Source organism: Symphalangus syndactylus, chromosome 15 (assembly GCF_028878055.3).
Source record: "Symphalangus syndactylus isolate Jambi chromosome 15, NHGRI_mSymSyn1-v2.1_pri, whole genome shotgun sequence".
Taxonomy (NCBI): Eukaryota; Metazoa; Chordata; class Mammalia; order Primates; family Hylobatidae; genus Symphalangus; species Symphalangus syndactylus.
Genome location: NC_072437.2, coordinates 54661011 through 54679962, shown reverse-complemented (window position 1 = coordinate 54679962; position 18952 = coordinate 54661011). Strand labels below are relative to the sequence as shown.

Sequence of the window (18952 nt, the reverse complement as noted above, 5' to 3'; positions counted from 1 at the left end):
CCCCAAGGCTCGAGGTGGAGCCCATTGGGAGGTGTTTGGATCATGGGAACGGATCCCTCATGACTTGGTGTGTCTTTGCGATAGTGAGTTCTTGCAAGATCTGATCATTTAAAAGTGTCTGGCACTTCCTTCCCCATGCTCTTTCTCTCTCCCCTTCTCCGCTCCCCTCCTTCATTTGCTCTTGCTTTCATCATGTGATGTGTCTCTTCTCTCCTCACCTTCTGCCATGATTAAAAGTTCCCAGAGGCTTCACCAAAAGCCAAGCAGATGCCAGCACCATGATTCCTCGAAAGTCTCCAGAATTGTGAGTCAATTGAACCTCTTCTCTTTATAAATTACCCAGTCTCAGATATTTCTTTATAGCAATACAAGAATGGCCTAAGACAGAAGCACATATAATATTGAATAAATATTTTAAAGTATGTACTCATTCATATTCTGCTTCAGTAATAGTTGGTTTCCCTTCAAAATACTTGCTTTGCAGGTAACTGCTTGTTATAAAAAACAATTTCAGCTTTACTTAAAAATCAGCAAGAGTAATTTTTGTTTTTAAACTGTAATTCAACAACCATGAACAGAATCTTCTAAACAGACGTTGCAATATTATTGTAAGTTATTTCTAAAATTTTGAAAATTAATGATTATTTTATAAAGTTGTTACGTTATAGTTCTCATTTTCCTTCCACCTATTCCTGATGTTACTGTTCACACATTGGCCTTAGCTTTCTCTTGGTTTCCTTTATCTTTTCATTCTTTTCATTAGTTTCATTTTTAAAGTTCATGAAAAATTGTAATAAATATTATAGTCAACAACTGTCGTAGTAAATCATGTGATTTTAAGTGTGTACATAATTTAATGCAATTAATGAAATAATTGAGTTTAAATTATTAAATAAATGAAATAATGAGTTTCAGAAACGTATAGAAGTATACAATTTTGATCTTATCTTCAATATTCTAAGACTGGAAAACTTCCAAATGGAGTACTAATTTAAAATGCATGAAGCAAAATTGAACACAAAACTTTTCATATATTATAGAACAGAGCCATTGAGATTCATAGTATATATTATCTTATACAATACTTATTTTACAGAATTGGAAGCCAAGTTTCAGGGTGACTGAGTAACTAAATAATGGTTGATACTTATGTAATAATTTTTGGGGACCAGGCACTATTCTAAACATGTCTTACATGCTTAATATACTTAAAAACCTATTTAAGTGCAAAGCCAAATACCAAATAACACGAAAAAACTTGGCAAACTTGCTAAAAAATTCTGTTGATATTGGTGTAAGAAATCGTAGAAAAATCGAGAAATATTAAGAAAGTCTCAAAGAATTCCCTACTCAGACTTCTGAAAAAAGAAAACAAAACTAGAATTCACACTTAGTACACTCTTAGTACACTTAGTATGTTCTTTTGCAAGAAAGGAGGGGCAGAGCTCTAGTGAATACTCAGAAGAAAACCTTGGCCTGGCATCAAAAGTTAGGTGACTGGATGTGTATATATATATATATATATATAATATTTTGAATGAGTGCTTATACTATATAAACAATACATAATACACACCTGTTCAAACATTTTAAATTAAATTCATTGAGCTTTTTCAGTATTTTCTAAATCATTTAAATGCATTTCTTGTCAAACTCTTGATCATACTGTACATACAATTATATTCTGAAAAACAATTTAATCTTTAAAAAGGCTTAGCTATAGTCTTTTTATAATTCCTTATTAATTATTGACATTTACAAGATGATTATATCATAATGGCCATTCTGTCATAATACAAATACCTACATTATTATAATATCACCTCGTTGGAACTAAAATCTTAAAAAGTTAGAGCTCAGTTGCATTTTGCACATTGTAATAGTGCACACACCCATGGGCACAAAAGCATACAAGCAAAGTACTGGATCCAATAGCTTTTTGAACCTTTTAAGCTAAAGAATTACACTATCTTTTCAACTCAATATAACCTTACCATGTGTGTTTAATTTTTTTTTTGCTTCAAATTATTATTGCATTTTCTCTGAAAGATGAAGAGAATAAAAGGTTTAGATGAGAATTAATGTATCTGAAACCTTTTTGTATGAATATAGCAATGTTAATGTTACAGTAATTTAATTTGAAAAGCAAATCCCCAATAGATTATTTAAATATGTTATCCAGGAATATAGAGACATAATTGCTTTTAGTAATACAATATGCATAGCCTTTCTTTCCAATGTTGGAAAGAACAATTTCTGTAATTTTTGTACGCAAATGCTTTTGAAAGTTGGCTCACCTGATATATGGCAATGTCTTGAATACATCTAATTAGATAATCTTTTGAAAATTCTATTTAAATAAAGGCAGATGATTCATGGGAGAAATAATCAAATTAAATTACTTTTTTAAACATCTTTTTTAATACTACTGAAAAATTCTGATAACCTTACTATGGTTTTCATAAATGTTTTCTTTCTTGTTATCTGGTAGGAATATGCACATGTGTTTAAGAGTTCAGATTCCTAATTTCAACTTCTGGATTCCTTTGGCAATATTTATGGGGGATTGACTATGTCCAAGGCATTTTGGAAATTGTCACATGCATGCTGTCATCAAAGAGCATTTCAGTTTTATACTGTATCTATCTTGGACTTCTGTGAAATTAATCTAAATCAGAAAGCAACTGAAACAATACACAAATATTTTGATGCTGATTCAGTGTTTCCTTACTTTGTAATTAATGACCATTCTATTTATAGGTAATTTAAAAAGTTTCATTTCATGGAAGAAAGACAGAGATTAATGGCATCTTTCCAGTGTAGAATGAAATCAATCAATCAACTAATTCTGCAACCTGAGATACTTAACACAGAGTTTATTCTCTAGTTAACCTGGACAGTTTCATTTGAATTTGTATATTTAATTCTTTTTAGTGTTATAAATTTAAAGACAACATTGTATCCAGTGACTCTGTAATTTTCTTCTTTTCTAGGAGTTTGCTATTTCACAAAGTGTTTTTTGACAAGCTAACAATTTTTTCAGGTCAAACTTTTATCCTTAGGTTACTGCTATAAAGTAAAATTGCACTGTCAATTATAATTTCCTGTTTTGATTAATGGCATTTCAAAAGTTCTGTAGCTTTATAAATGAACCCAGGGGCCACAACCAATGAGCAATAGTACACAATACACGGTAAAAAATTAAACTTCCCCAAGCACAAACTCAAAAGAAAGCCACAAAAGTCACCTGATTCAAGGAAATGTGATTAATATAAATGTAATGTTTTATAAATACTCTTGCAGCCAATATCATCCAACAAAAAGAGAAAATAGCAGTAATATTAACATATCAAAAATAAATATTATACATATGTACATGGTAACTATGCATTAATGAAAGAATAAAAGCTGTTGTAAATAAATTGAAATCATATAGGTCCTGGGAAACCAGCTCAATTATATTCAGATATAACTATCCTTATTCAAATTCTGTGTCTGGTTATTCCATCATCATAAACTAGTGCATTCACTCCAGAAATGTAAGGCAGAAGTCACACAGAGGTTACAGACAACTTAATCCAAACAATCCCACATGCCCTGTAAAAACCTATCACAATCACTTTACCCACCACAATATACTATTTGTATATTTGATTAAATAAACCATTGCATTATTTCTTTCCTTTACTCCCATTTCCAGAGAGCATATTGCCAAACACACCAGCTTCCAGTTTTCATTTTAAACAAGTGCATTATATGGTTCTAAAGTATTCATTAGTTCATAGAAGAAAATCTGTTGCTAGACATTTATTGTTTCCATTACATTGAAAAACTAACTTGACCTAATTCAGTATTTTAGTGACACAACCCTAATGAAGTGAATCTCTCTCCTTTTAAAATTACAGAATGGTTTCTCTTTTCTTTTGGGAAATACTCCAAAATGCTTAACAGGACTTATGCAGCCTCCATCTGTATTGTCTGAGCTATAATCTCCACAGTCTCCCCACATTCCCCTGGCCTCTTCTTTTTCTCTAGGCACTACTGGATCCCATTTGTTTATCTGAACATGTCGCACTGCCTCTGACTTCTAGCCTTTTGAACATGCTAGTTCCTTTGCCTGACTGCTTCCTTTTATCATCCAAGTCTCATTAAAAGTCGCCTTCCAAGGGTTTTTCTGCTATATGCTCTCCCAGCATTGTACTTTTCCCTTCCAACATCATCTCTGCTGTAGTAGTTTGATGTCTGTTTCCATCTAGCTTCTGTTCTCTATTAGAGCACATTTACTGTTCTATTCCAGAGGAAGTACAATGCCTGGCATAGACTAGGCATTTCACAAATACCTGTGGAGTCACGTTGTAGTTAAAGATATGTTTAGTAGGATACATCTGGGTACATATCAGTATATACAAACATATATGTACATATATATATACACAAACATATATATATATACACAAACATATATATATATATATACACAAACATATATATATATATATATATTTGAGAGATTTTGGTTTTTGTTTTGTTTGTTTTGGTTTTAGTTTTCATGCTGCTGCTGTCTCTGACACACTTATCTCTGTGCAGTTAGAGGACCTAAAAAATAGTTATCTATGTATGACTCAAAGCCTGCATAACTGTATCATTGTTCGACAGATTCATTTTTCTCATTATCTCACTACTGAATCTTTTTAGAGATTGTTTTTCTCCAATTATCCCTGCTCCATGAAATTTTAAGACCTCATATGTGCTGCATAGCTGTTTATGTATTGTGGCCCTTTAGAAGGCCTATCGCCATTATAACACATAAAATTTTTGTGTCACTTCAGGCAATATTGCCTCCTTTATGAATGTGTGACCTATCGCTATGCGTATAGCTGTATTTATTATCTATTTATCTATCTATCTATCTATCTATCTATCTATCATCTATCTTATTCTTTTTATTTAGTGAGAAGAAAGAGAGAGGGTGACTAATTGAGTACTCTTTTATGTATTGTTTCTGCTGTTCATTGCAGAATTTTTTCCTGTTTCCAGCTCAGTTTCAGAGTTGAGCCCACCCAAAGGCTTTGCACAAAAAGAGCATCCTCCTTCCTGATTGTTGTGTTGGTCTCCTGGCTATTGAGTACTTTACTGAGAGTTAACAAAACATTAATTTGTATGGAAATATTATAGTCAGAGTGTATTGTAATTTTTAGAATTTCATATTTTATATTTACCATAGTTATAATTTTATTCATGTCAGTTTCCAAATGAAATGTTTTATGTGTTCCCAACTGGAATTAATTTTCTTTATCTAATTACTTTCAAAGCTGTATCAGAGTTGAAGCTTTGAAAGCTATTGGTGGCATTAGGATCCATTCAGTTTCCGCAGGCAGCTTGAAAAATAGCTCTGTATGGGCAAACATCTCACGTGCAGAGAAAACCATCGTCTTACATGAGTAGCTGCAGAGAGAATGGGATTGCAGCCCTATTTCTTGCTTACTCTGGCTTTTATTAGTCCACAGAATGGTTAGAAACAAATGGCAGAGGTTTGTTGGGAACATTTTATAGTGCCTCTAGGGACCACTGACTTGTTAAGTCTATTTGCAGTGGCAGTCGTCATTTAAATACAATGGTACAATCTGTTATGACACCCAAGGTGAGTGGCTTGTAAAGCCCACAACCAAGGAGGCTTCAATGGTGACGTACAGTTAAAAGACTCTTCCCATTCATCCTTTGTTCCTCCCTTTTTCCCAGCAGGCACTCATAAACTATCTGCCTAGCACCAGTTTAGTCCAGATATACTGTCAATTTACATGGTTTAACTGACAAGTCATGCTTGTCACCATTCATTAGTTATTACCCTCAATGGAGACATCTAATACCACATTGCCTTCAACAGCAAACAGGCATTAGTTACAGCAACATTGAGAGAAATGTTCAAATGTCCCCACTTCCCCTCTCCCGCACTAAACACTCAGCCACTGGTATAATGCTATCTCATTTAGCCACTGCAGGAACCCTCTGCTCTGGTCCAAGGGATGCATTCACAACCCATATCTTGACAGCAACAGCTAGCACTCACTATGTTGGTGGGCACCCTGTTTAAGTGATTCACTACATTTATACTCACATTAATCATATGATATATGTGTTAATATCATTCTGTGCTTTTACAAATGAGAAAACAGGCTAAGGAAAAAAATATAGGGTTTTGTGTGAGGTTAAAAAAGCAGGAAATTGTAGATCACAGGTTTTAAAATTGTATGCATACAGAGCCAGCCAGCTTAATCTTTACTCTAAACTGCATCTCCTTGCTTAATATTCTAAAGCTAAGCCAATTCCCTCCCCACCTTATTCACACATACCCAAATTGTAGCCACAGTTAAGCCCTTTTTTTTCACACAGTCTCCCTAAAGGAATGTAGTTCATAGTGATATATCCAGTGTGCTCCCTCATATAATTTATTTGTAAAATGACATCAATATTGTTCTGTACAGTACTATTTAACTTTTCAAGATTCTGTGCCTTATTGCCTTTTAATAGAGCATACACTTCCAGGGAGAGGGATGTTTCTTACAGTTGTACTACGTTTTAATAATGAACAGTACAATGCCTTACACATAGTTTGATATGATACATTTTTAAAAAATCCTTTGATTTGGTGATAGCTGGGAAATGTCTGGAGTTATTATACACTCCAATAAAATAAATGACAGTTTAGTCTAGTTTTATACTCGACTACTAAAGGCTAGCCAATTAAGAGAACTGTATTTAACTACAACTGTGCTTCTTGGTTGTCCTGGAAAATTGATCATTTCTCTGATTTAACCTACTCTGATTGCTATAATCTTACTTATTAACACTTTACAGGTATGCCATCAATTCGGTAGTATTGTAAGTTACTTGGAGAAGTCATCTGATGTGGTTTAGCTGTGTCCCCACCCAAATCTCATCTTGTAGTTCCCATAATCCCGATGTGTTGTAGGAAGAACCCAGTGGGAGGAAACTGAATCATGGGGGCAGTTACCTCCATACTGTCCTTGATTTTGAGTGAGTTCCCACAAGAAAACAATTTCTGATGGTTTTATACGGGGCTTTTCCCCTCTTGCTTGGCGCTTCTCCTTCCTGCCTTCATGTGAAGTAGGATATGTTTGCTTTCCCTTCAGCCATGATTGTAAGTTTCCTGAGGCCTCCCAAGCCATGTGGAACTGTGAGTCAATTAAAGCTCTTCCCTTTATAAAATATCCAGTCTTGGCAGTTCTTTATAGCAGCATAAAAATGGACTAATACAGTAAATTGGTACAGGATAGTGAGGTGCAGTTCTAAAGATGCTTGAAAATGTGAAAGTGATTTTGGAACTGGGTTACAGGAAGAGGATGGAACAGTTTGCCGGGCTCAGAAGAAGATAGGAAGATGTGAGAAAGTTTGGAACTTCCTAGAGACTTGTTGAATGCAAAATGTTGATAATGATATAGACAATGAAGTCAACATGGAGGTAGTGTTAAAAGCAGTCAGTTTTATATATTCACAAGTTTGGAAAATTTGCAGCCTGACAATGCAATAGAAAAGAAAAAAAAAAAACATTTTCTGAGGAGAAATTCAAGCCAGCTGCAGAAATTTGCCTAAGTAACAATGTGCCAAATGTTAGTCACCAGGACAATGAGGAAAATGTCTTCAGGGCATGTCAGAGGTCTTCAGGGCAGCCCCTCCCATCACACACCCAGAGGCCTAGGAGGAAAATATGGTGTTGTGGGTCAGGCCCAGGGCCTTGCTGCTTTTTGCAGTCTTGAGACTATTTGTCTTGCATCCCAGTTGTGGCCAAAAGGGGCCAAAGTACAGCTCACGTCATTGTTTCAGAGGGTGCAAGCCCCAAGCCTTGTTGGCTTCCACGTGGTGTTGGGCCTGCAAGTGCACAGAAGTCAAAAATTGAGGTTTCAGAACCTCCACCTATATCTCAGAGGATGTATGGAAATGCCGAGATGTCCAGGCAGAAGTTTGCTGCAAGGGTGGAGCCCTCATGGAGACCCTCTGCTAGGGCAGAGCAGAAGGAAAATGTGGGGTTGGAGCCCCCACACAGAGTCTCCACTGGGGTACTGCCTAGTAGAGCTGTGAGAAGAGGGTCACTGTCCTCCAGACCCCATAATGGTAAATCCACCAACAGCTTGCACCGTGTGCCTGGAAAAGCCGCAGGCATTCAATGCAAGCATATAAATGAAGGAGGGCTATACCCTACAAAATCATATGCGTGGAGCTGCCCAAGGCCATGGAAGCCCGCCTCTTGTATCAGCATGACCTGTATGTGAGAAATGGAGTCTAAGGAGATCATTTCGGAACTTTAATGTTTAATGACTGCCCTATTGCATTTTGGACTTGCATAGGGCCTGTAGCCCCTTTGCTTTGGCCAGTTTATCCCATGTGGAAGGGGTATACCAAATGCCTATGCCTTCGTTGTATCTAGGAAATAACTAACTTGCTTTCAGATTTACAGGCTCATAGGGGGAAGGGACTTGCCTTGTCTCAGATGAGACCTTGGACTTGGACTTTTGGGTTAATGGTGGAATGAGCTAGGACTTTGGGGAACTGTTGGAAAGGCATGATTATGTTTTGAAATCATGAGATTTGGGAGGGGCCAGGAGCAGAATGATATGGTTTGGCTGTGTCCCCACCCAAATCTCATCTTGAATTGTAGTTCCCATAATCCCCACGTGTCATGAGAGGGATACAGTGGGAGGTAATTGAATAATGGAGTTGGTTACATCCATGCTGTTCTTGTGATAGTGAGATCTCACAAGAAAACCATTTCTGATGGTTTTATATGGGGCTTTTCCCCTTTTGCTTGGCACTTCTCTTTCCTGCCATCATTGAAGAAAGATGTGTTTGCTTCCCCTTCAGCCATAATTGTAAGTTTCCTGAGGCCTTCCCAACCATGCAGAACTTCGAGTCAATTAAACCTCTTTCCATTATAAATTACTTAGTCTTGGACAGTTATTTACAACAGCATGAGAATGAACTAATACATCATCTAACATAGTCAAACTATAGCTTCAATGCAATATTTGTAATTAAAATAAAGTAATAGCAATTTATCTATATGCTGCAATATTATAGAACAAATATTCTTCACTGTTAAGAATGTATACATTGCTCTTATCTACTATGTCTGTGTGAATAAGAGTGTATGATATTAGTCTAACCATTTTTTACTTCCAACCACTTTACCACATTTGCAAATCAGTGTGTAGTTTGCTAAGTGAATAATTTTCTAATAAACACTGGATCCAGGATTTGAACAGAGGCCTCTTTTACTCTCAAGCCACCATTCTTTCTTTCAAAGGCAACATTCTGGGCAGGGCACAGGACTAGAAAAATGAACATATGGGGCTTAGAAAAATTCTCAAAAATACATACTGTTAAAATTTAAATTATAACCTCCAAACTTTAATCAGAGAAGGAGACTGAATACAGAGAAATGGACCTTTTATCAAAGACTACTCAGAAGAAAAGCCCTGGCTTCTTATTGTGCCCCCCAAAAGACATTTCGATTTACCTTATAAAGTAGGATCAGATATAGTTTTGGGAACTGCAAAGTAAACTACAAGTGACTCATAAAACAAGAATATTATGAGATGAGGGTTATTAAGCATAAGTTATTCCTGTGTGATAATCACAAGCTCCAATCAGCCAAGTTTTGTTTTTATGTCCAAACTGAAGAATGTACTTGATTCAAGCTCAGAAATACTAGGAAAGGAATAGACAATAACATGCATGAATCATCTTCAGAGTTTTTGTGACAAGATTTTTTTCTATTCTCCAACATTGGAAAAGTTAGGTAGTCACTCTTTAAACTTCTGCTTCATCAATGTCTACTGGCTCATTACTTTTTCTGTTTTATTTGCTTTCTCCTTCTTTGTTTCAGTTTGTGTCACAGTATTTTTTTCTTGCTCCTGCCAAAATACATTTCATTTGATTTTCTTCATGACTTTGTATGTTCTCAGAATTTGCATCTCCTCTAAACTCAGTCCTCACTCTATGTAGATCTCTCCCAGTTTTATACATCCAGTTTTGACTTATTTTCCATGTTCTATACTTAAATTTCCAATTACCTATTGGACATCCGTAACTACATATTCCTTTGATTTCTAAAACTTTAGTGCCTGCTACTTGCAAAATAAATATGCTTTGGATGAATGAGTAGCTATGCAAACCCAAGTAAAGTAAGACACATTTTTACCCCTTACTCCCTAATTTTGGCCACTTAATTCCCATCCATATCTACTGACACCACCATTTCCAAAAATAATCAGTAAAAGAGGTTGCAAAGTGCCCTTGACTGCTCCCCATTTGTACCTTTCATTTTGTACTGTAAGATTACCCTCTTCAAGAGATCTTGATGTTCCTGTTGCCCATTACTTCTATGATAGTTCTTAGAGGATGAAGTTCAAAAGTTTTTCTTTTGACTTCAAAGTTTATGTTGTGAAATTGAGTATTGTTCTTTTCTGCCTCGGAAACTTTCCCTATGCTTTCCTTTCTCCTTAGTGGTTTTTTGTCTGTCCTTTTCAATATTACCCAAGTCCCAAGCCTCTTCCAAAGCGCATCTTGCTTATGCGGGCTTTTCTAACACTTCCTCTTCTATATACTATTTTCTTCATTTAATGTTTCTTTCATTTAAGACACTTTTATTATGTCTTCTTTTACAACTATTTGTATACTCCCTTTATACCATTGACTCAATGGATTTCAACTAATCGTCTTCTGTCACTAATGCCTTAAGGTACTGCCTTCATTCCTATACCTTTGATCCTCCTCATTGATGTACTCCTAGCTTTGTAATAATTAAACAAACTATTTAGAGCATGTGTCCTTTTATTTTTTGTTTATGCAGACTGAGCTGTCTCAGTATTCTTCAGCTCTTCCAGATAAATAGAAACCACTGAAGGGATATGTGGTTAGGCATCTTACAGAAAAAGCGTTTTTCTAATTTTTAAAGAAAATTTAATTAAGGAGAGATATGCACAAAGTGTTAATATCTATTATGCCTGAAAGTAGAAGTGGAAAGCTCATGTTAGCTTATAACTAAAAGTTGATATTCATAGATGTAAGTATTGAAGCCAAAAAGAGTATGGGAGAGTTATCTTCTTTTGTGGTGTGGTTTTGTATCAAATACTTCACCAATAGTGCAACTTTATCTAATCTAATTCAGTTTGCTATTATTACAGAAACCACTGTCTGAAAGTCATCAAATTATAGAAACTTATTGATTAATAACAATAATTATAGCCACCTTACATTTATGTAGCACTTTCATATTTTCAAAGCATTTTTTGAGCTATTACCTCATTTCCCTTCCTAACACCCCTGTTGTTATATATATGGCACACATAGCAATACATTCATTGCAACCACAGGCAAATTTTTCATATGAAATCATTAATGTGCTCTTAGAAACATACTAATTATGTAGGAAAATACATTACCTATGGTAGCTGTGTAGGAAAAATCTATGGTCATTTTAAAAATAAGGTAATGTTGCATTGAAGACCAATAGATTCAATACACAGGTGTTCTCAAGTACAGAAATTATGCAGTAATATATACCATATCAAGGAAACACAAATGTATGTATCTAGCCACTAATATATGCTATCCTTATAAATTCTGCTTTTGTTTTCAAATATTGAGGCTTAATTTTAATTTATAACATGAACCCCATTTCTCAGGGAATTTAGCACCATTACAGGCTATTTAAAAAAGACTTATACAGCCCTCTAGTGTTCCAAAGCTAGAGACCCCCAATACACAATACATTCAGGCATGGCTAAAGTTGTCCCTCCATTCACCTCTTTTAATGTGGAATCACTGCTGACAATACTACTGCTAGGAGCCCATATTATTTAAACTACTAAAATTACAGCGTTGGCGGTGGAAACAGAACTGTTCTCATTCACATCACTAGGGAAAAAGCGTGGAGTACACGACAGCTTAGAAACTGCCTTCATGGGGGAAATGTTCAGATAAATCAATTTTTTTCAGGAAAAAAATTAATTTGCTGTGTACTTATTTAAATAGCTGACTGAAGAGTTTATTATGCTTGATTGCAGGCCTTCAGCAATAGTTATTGCCTTCTTTTCCTTCCCTCCCTCTCTCCCACTGAATTTCCAATGACAGAGCCTACAGCTATCTTCTCAGAAATCATGTAAAACCTGACATTGCTAAAAAATTAACCTCAAAAAGGTATCTTCGGGTGCTGCCTTTCAAATCAAATTTTAATAGACAACTGCAGGCTGAGGGCTCATTCTTTATAATCTGATCACTAAGCAAGATTCAAGAGCTGTCCCCGGTCTGCAGATGGAGCTGTTGACAAAACAGTACTAACCACTTGAGAAAAAGCAGGGCACAGACTTGAGTTTTATTGAATGTTTGTTGTCTTCTTTTTTATTTTTTAAAGACTATGCCTCAAGATATATCCTAAGTATTATCTTTTCAATTAAAAGAAATCTATCCTTTGAAAATTAAATACAGCTACTAAATTTGATGAGCATTATCTATCTTAGTTACAGAATTGGACGGCATTAAACCTACATAAATAAAAGCAGAGATGTATGCCAGTAAAAGTGATTCATGCACATACATAAACCATGCAATAAGAAACAACTGCACAGAAATAAGCATTATGTATTATTCTCTTCTAAATAAACACAGTGCACTAAATTATTTAACTTCTAGTATTTAAACAACACTTTTTTGATGGAGCAATGCAGATTTTTTGCATTTAAATAGTTCATCATCACAATATAGCAGGTAGGTGACATAAGTTCCTTAAGAAAATCAAAGTATGATATAGGCAAATATAGAACTGTCTAATTTTAAGGTTAGAAAAAAACTTTGAGGTAATCCTGACAAGGATTGATAGACTTTCAGTCTGAAGACTTTAGTGATGATTCAATTGTTCTTCAAACAAATACAAATGTAACCTGTACAAAAGGTTACATTTGCTTGATATTAGGGTTAAAGAATCATAAGCCATCTTCTGCTCTCAAGAAGCTTACAGTGAAGGTGTGTAACAGACACGCCACAGGGTTTAGTACAGAATAAAAAAGGCTATGAAAACAGAGGGAAAGGCTCTAACCATAGTACACGTGGTATGTCAGAAAAGGCAATTTTAAAAGTCACTTAAACTGAAGTTTTAAGGTCACCAAAGGAAACCATCATTTTACAGAAGTGGAACCTGAGTTGGCAAAGTAGTCCAGAGGACAGATGTCAAAATCAGGGTCAGAAAGGAGTTTCCTGTTTTTATTCCCTGAATTCTTTCCACAGCAAAACATATTTCTAGGTGAAATATATATTAGTCTCTACTGAAAATGGAAGTAAAGAGTCTCTGTGAATAATCTAACTAAATGCTAGAATGCAAGCAAGACCTCTGTCCTCAACCACATCTCATGAACTACATCAGCAGTGTCACCAGTGTAAGCCTGAGACATATTGCACTAAGGTTTTAAACTATTTTAATATTCCCTTAAGTTTTAAATAATGTATTATACCTAAACATAAATCATTTTACTTTCTAAATTAATTAATTAATTTATTTATTTATTTTGAGATGGAGTCTCACCCTGTAGCCCAGGCTAGAGTGCAGTGGCACAATCTTGACTCACTGAAACATCTGCCTCCCAGGTTGAAGCGATCCTCCCACTCAGCCTCCCGAGCAGCTGGACTTACAGGCTCCTGCCACCATGCCTAGCTAATTTTTGTATTTTTTAGTAGAAACGGTGTTTCACCATGTTGGCCAGGCTGGTCTCGAATTCCTGACCTCAACTGGTCCTCCCGCCTTGAACTCCCAAAGTGCTGGGATTACAGGCATGAGCCACCGCACCCAGCCAACATAAACATAAATCATTTTAAAGTGCTATGTACTTCTATTGACATAGTTAGAATAGCAGAATACTGAATTTCTTTTATTATGGAGTACTTAAAGTATGCTAATAAATAACATCTAGTCCAATGTATTGTCAAAATATCTACTGTCTTTTGTTTCATTGATGTAAGATTGGACACAGTTAAATTAAAAATACTTGATTTTTTTACTATTATTTTAACTTTTAATGTGATAAGCAATAGAAAAAAATAAACATAGCTGCCTTTGCCTCTGAAAATTATTATAATACCTCTCCTGATATCTCAGAAGAAAAATAAACTTAATCATTATAATCACCATTGAGAAAATGAACCCACATATTTTTTACCTATTGAAATTAGAGCTCTTTAGAAGAAAACAAGAACAAGATAAAGAATACATGCCTTATATTTGTAAAACTGTATTGAATACCAAAAATATTATATTGTGCTTACAAATTTCATATTATAGTCATCATATTTGAAATCATGGTCAGTGCCTTTATTTTTCATCTCCAAAGACATGCTTATTATATATTGGAGTCCTTTGAAAATATTACTACCTACATAAGCCTGGTCAATACCTGTTGCACATGGAAAATAAATTTTGAGAAATCCACCATTATTCATCCAAATCTCTGGCTAGGTCATTTTGAGCCATGAGGCATTGTGCTTCTGTATCCTATTTACAACTTTACACATTGGTGTATAAATCAGTTGCAAGTAGACTAGATGAGGAACATGCTATAACAAAGCTTATTTGATATTAGCCTCTACGGCATGAAGCAATTTTGTCAGTCTTCAATTTACCTCCATGTTACGAATTTGAAAGAGACATCCGTTAACCTGGAAGAAAATTAAAATCTATAGCTTTATCATCAATGTATGTCATGTTGAAATATTAGACAGCAAACATTTCCATGATCACAATACATACATTATTGAAAAACAAAAAAAAAGCATTTCTTAATTCTGTTGGACTAAAGCATCAAATTTGGTTTTGAAGAGCTTTGCATAATTTAGTGTTCTTCATCTACAATAAGACACTCGAAAGGAAGTCCTGAGATGAAATAATATAATTATGTTCACTCTACATCTGTCGATTAAAGTTCACATGGTAGGAATGAATAAAAGAAAATAATGTTCTGAAATACTATTTTTGTTAAGATATTTAATTACAATTCCAATGGAGCCAATGGATTTGAGAAGATAAGTACAAACCCATATTAAGCCATAGCCATTCATTTAATTGAATTCACTTAAGCTGCTTCTACTTAAGATACTATGTAATATTTTACACAAATACTCTTAATTATGATATAACAACATAACTTAAAAATTGTAGGTATTACAATTATATTTAGAATTACTTTTAATTTTGTTGTAAAGTATTCCAATCATGGTACTATTATTTATAGACGAACTGGAAAAACAACTATATACAATCTCTAATCAAGAAGAATGGAATTATATACGAATCTATCACCAGACAGTTAATAACATGACACTGTACACTCCCGGACACATTTAATGATATAAACAAGGAATGGACTATTTGAGGAAAAATCTACAAGCAAGCCTATGATACAAGGAACAAAATAAGAAACAATAGGTATGATATATGTGGTAACAACAGTATCTATTATCAAAACTCAAAAGAAATCAAACTCTTTTTGGTGGACCCATTTAAAGTTTGGAGAAAATTCATGGTAGTATATTATAAGGTGCATTTATCAAGATAGCAAGAGGCATATATTTTATTCCACGTTCTACCCTAACCTTGTCATCTTGTCAAAATGCATTACTCTATGAATATTAATTCTTCATCTACAATTGGATTGGCAACATTTTTCTGCTTGTATCACAGAACTGTGGTATTATGGTTCTTTTCATAAACTTTGACTAGTTTTCAAATTGTCAAGTCTCATTCAAATATATATTGATTATAAATCATTTTTCAGATTTTATTATCTGTTCCAGTAAGCATTTTATATTATACTAAGAAAAAACACTTTCATCTAAGATTTTTACAGAACCCACAGACAAACATAGAAAATAAAAGTGTATATGCAGCTGTACATCATTGTGACTTGAATATAATAATTACCAATAAAAACTTGGTGATAAAATTAGTAAATGATCATAATTCATGATTTTATGAAATACATTATTTTTAAAAATTAAAATGCCAGGATGTTTGCTGAGAGTGCTCTCTATGGACAATTTGTCAATTGTTTACATGTCCAGGTTCCCTAGAATTTTGTCAGCTGTTTTCCCAATAGCAAATAAAAGTTGTTTTAGCAGACTTTATATTTTCCCAATTGTATACAGAATGGGCCGAATTGTATCTTCCTAAATAGAAGCATGCAATGATACACATGATAAAGACAAATATATTATTAGGTGGGTCCAGTTAATTAGTCTTAATATCAGTAACACAAAGTGGAAGTGGTGGTTATGAAATTGAGCTTCCATCTGTAAGACACTTTTGCTTGCCAAATGGCAGTGTTCCAGTTAACAGTTTTAGAAGAGAGAGTAGAATATATTGACAAGTCTTCAAAGGAATGAAGGTGAAATGTGCAGGGCGTTTAGCAGTCCCGCTGTTAGCATATAGGATACTCCCATAGGGATATCCCAGCTGAGAAAGCTAGTTAATGCCCTGCTGTTTTCAAATTGCTTTCATACCATCAGTTGAAAATATTCTATAAATGTGAAAAGTCATCTATGGGTGACATTGCAACTCAAAGCTGAAAGGATTTCATCTGAATTCATATAATGGGTGTCTGTAATAAAATCTTGTATGTAATGTGATTTGAAGAAATGCATTAGCAAAAGCATAAACACCTTGTTAATAGTGGCTGTGCACAGCATTGGCCTAAGGGGCTGTCAGATGATCAACATAGACTAAAATATCAGAACACAACTATGTGGGCTGCAGGCAAGTTAATTTATAAAGTCAGTTAAGGGAAAAACATTATCACACAACTAAAGTTGCATTTACTCCTCAAGAAAGTATTTTGGCTTATACTGATTGCATCAGGGACACCCTCAGGTGATGTCAGGCATTAATTTGTGGCTACTCTCACACAAATGTACTAGTAGGTTAAAAAATATGACCCATATAGGAAATAACATCATTATAAAAATTTCTGATGGCTACATGTTAATCTGACTTTAAACAAGGATTTTAGCAGATATCTGAGTGAAAGTTAAATAGTCAAAAGGAATATATATATAATAAAAAAGATATGAAAACATTTTTATAAAATATAAAAATAACTTTAAAGTGTCATATCTATATATTGTATATATACGTATGTGTATGTGACTATACACATTATATATATTTATATTTAAAAGTTGTTTCTCATTCATGTTTGCATATTCAGAAACTTTATGTGCATATCCAAACACATTTCAGGTCTTCAACAAGTATTTGCTGAATTAAATAAATATTACTTAAATAATGCATATTCATCATTTACATACTTTTTTTTTTTTTTTTTGAGACGGAGTCTCGCTCTTTCACCCAGGCTGGAGTGCAGTGGCGCGATCTCTGCTCACTGCAAGCTCTGCCTCCCGGGTTCACGCTATTCTCTTGCCTCAGCCTCCCGAGTAGCTGGGACTACAGGCACCTGCCATCACGCCCGGCTAATTTTTTGCATTTTTAGTAGAGACGGGGTTTCACCATATTAACCAGGATGGTCTCGATCTCCTGACCTTGTGATCTGCCCGCCGTGGCCTCCCGAAGTGCTGGGATTACAGGCGTGAGCCACCATGCCTGGTATATACATGTTTCAAATAACTAATGTATAAACCGAAACCAGTTTAAATATGGGAGTCAAAATATATTGGCTCTAGTTTACTAAATCTGAGAATTAAGGCCTATAATACTGTCTATTTTCAATCCAGTTTCTTTCAGTAACAGCTTCAATGAAAGCTGGGTCTATTGTCTAGCTACTATATCCCCAAGACTGGGATATTTAAAATAAGTCTCAATAATTATGACTTACATGATGTGACTGCATCTTGAGCACATATAACATAATCATGCTTTTTTCTGCACTAATTTACTTTATGTACACTAGTTAGTAAGTTGATAGCAATTTTCTATGCTAGAAGCAAATGTCACATATATTATACCATAATTACATAGCAAGAGAGGTTTTGAAATCAGTTTAGATACTGTGCTATCCCTATCTTAAAAACTGTCTGTTAAAATAACCAATATAGTTTCTCTTTTCCTAACTGGATCCTGAAAAACTCAGGTCCTTATTTTATTTTAACATTTTAGCTCTATAAAAATATTTTTAATTGACTGATTGCACTATAAGTACAAAAAAAAACGTCAGTTTTCATGCCCTGAACTTGAATGTGAGATTAAATGTAGTTCACATAATATTAGTTTAATTAAAAGGGGATTAGGTTTTGTCCTATATTAGTGTGGCTATTTTAATATATTTTAAGTGGTTAAAAATCAATGTTATGGTTTATATTCTGAGAATAAACATTAAAAGCAATTAGAAAATAATTTATTTTGTATTATCATGCAATCATTTTATTTATCATGACTCAGAAAATATGAACATGGTGAAGAACCACAAAAATTTAGTTAGTTGTGTATTTTGGATTTTAAAAAATCTTTATTACATTGAAAATTATTTAATGCATGAATTACATGAATTATGTTTGGCTACTTAAAAGCAGAATATTATTCACTGATTAAAATTCACGGTAATTAGAATTATACTATAAGTGATGAGTGAATATGATGAATTTTTTTAAAAAATCACTTTCTTAGGCTATATCACACTAAAAAAAGAGAAATAATTTTCAGTTTCACTAAATTAAAGACCACTGAAACTTCATTTATGTTACACCAACTCAATATTCAGTTATCATTGTTGTACTTTTCTAAAAATTATTCAATCTTTGTTATAAGAAGGATAACTGAAATATTAATCTGTGCTTTTTATTTCTGCATCTATTTTAGAAACAACATAAGGTAACCTTCTTAAAATAATTTCCATATTTATAACAATGTCAGGCAAAATAAATCTTCTCTAACCTTTCCATA

General features: G+C 34.1%; 1 protein-coding gene across 7 annotated transcripts in view; it reads right to left on the bottom strand.

The window, feature by feature from the left end:
- Positions 1-18952, bottom strand: part of PCDH9 (protocadherin 9) — a 927614-nt gene that overhangs the window by 380586 nt on the left and 528076 nt on the right. The gene's annotated exons all lie outside the window — the stretch shown is intronic.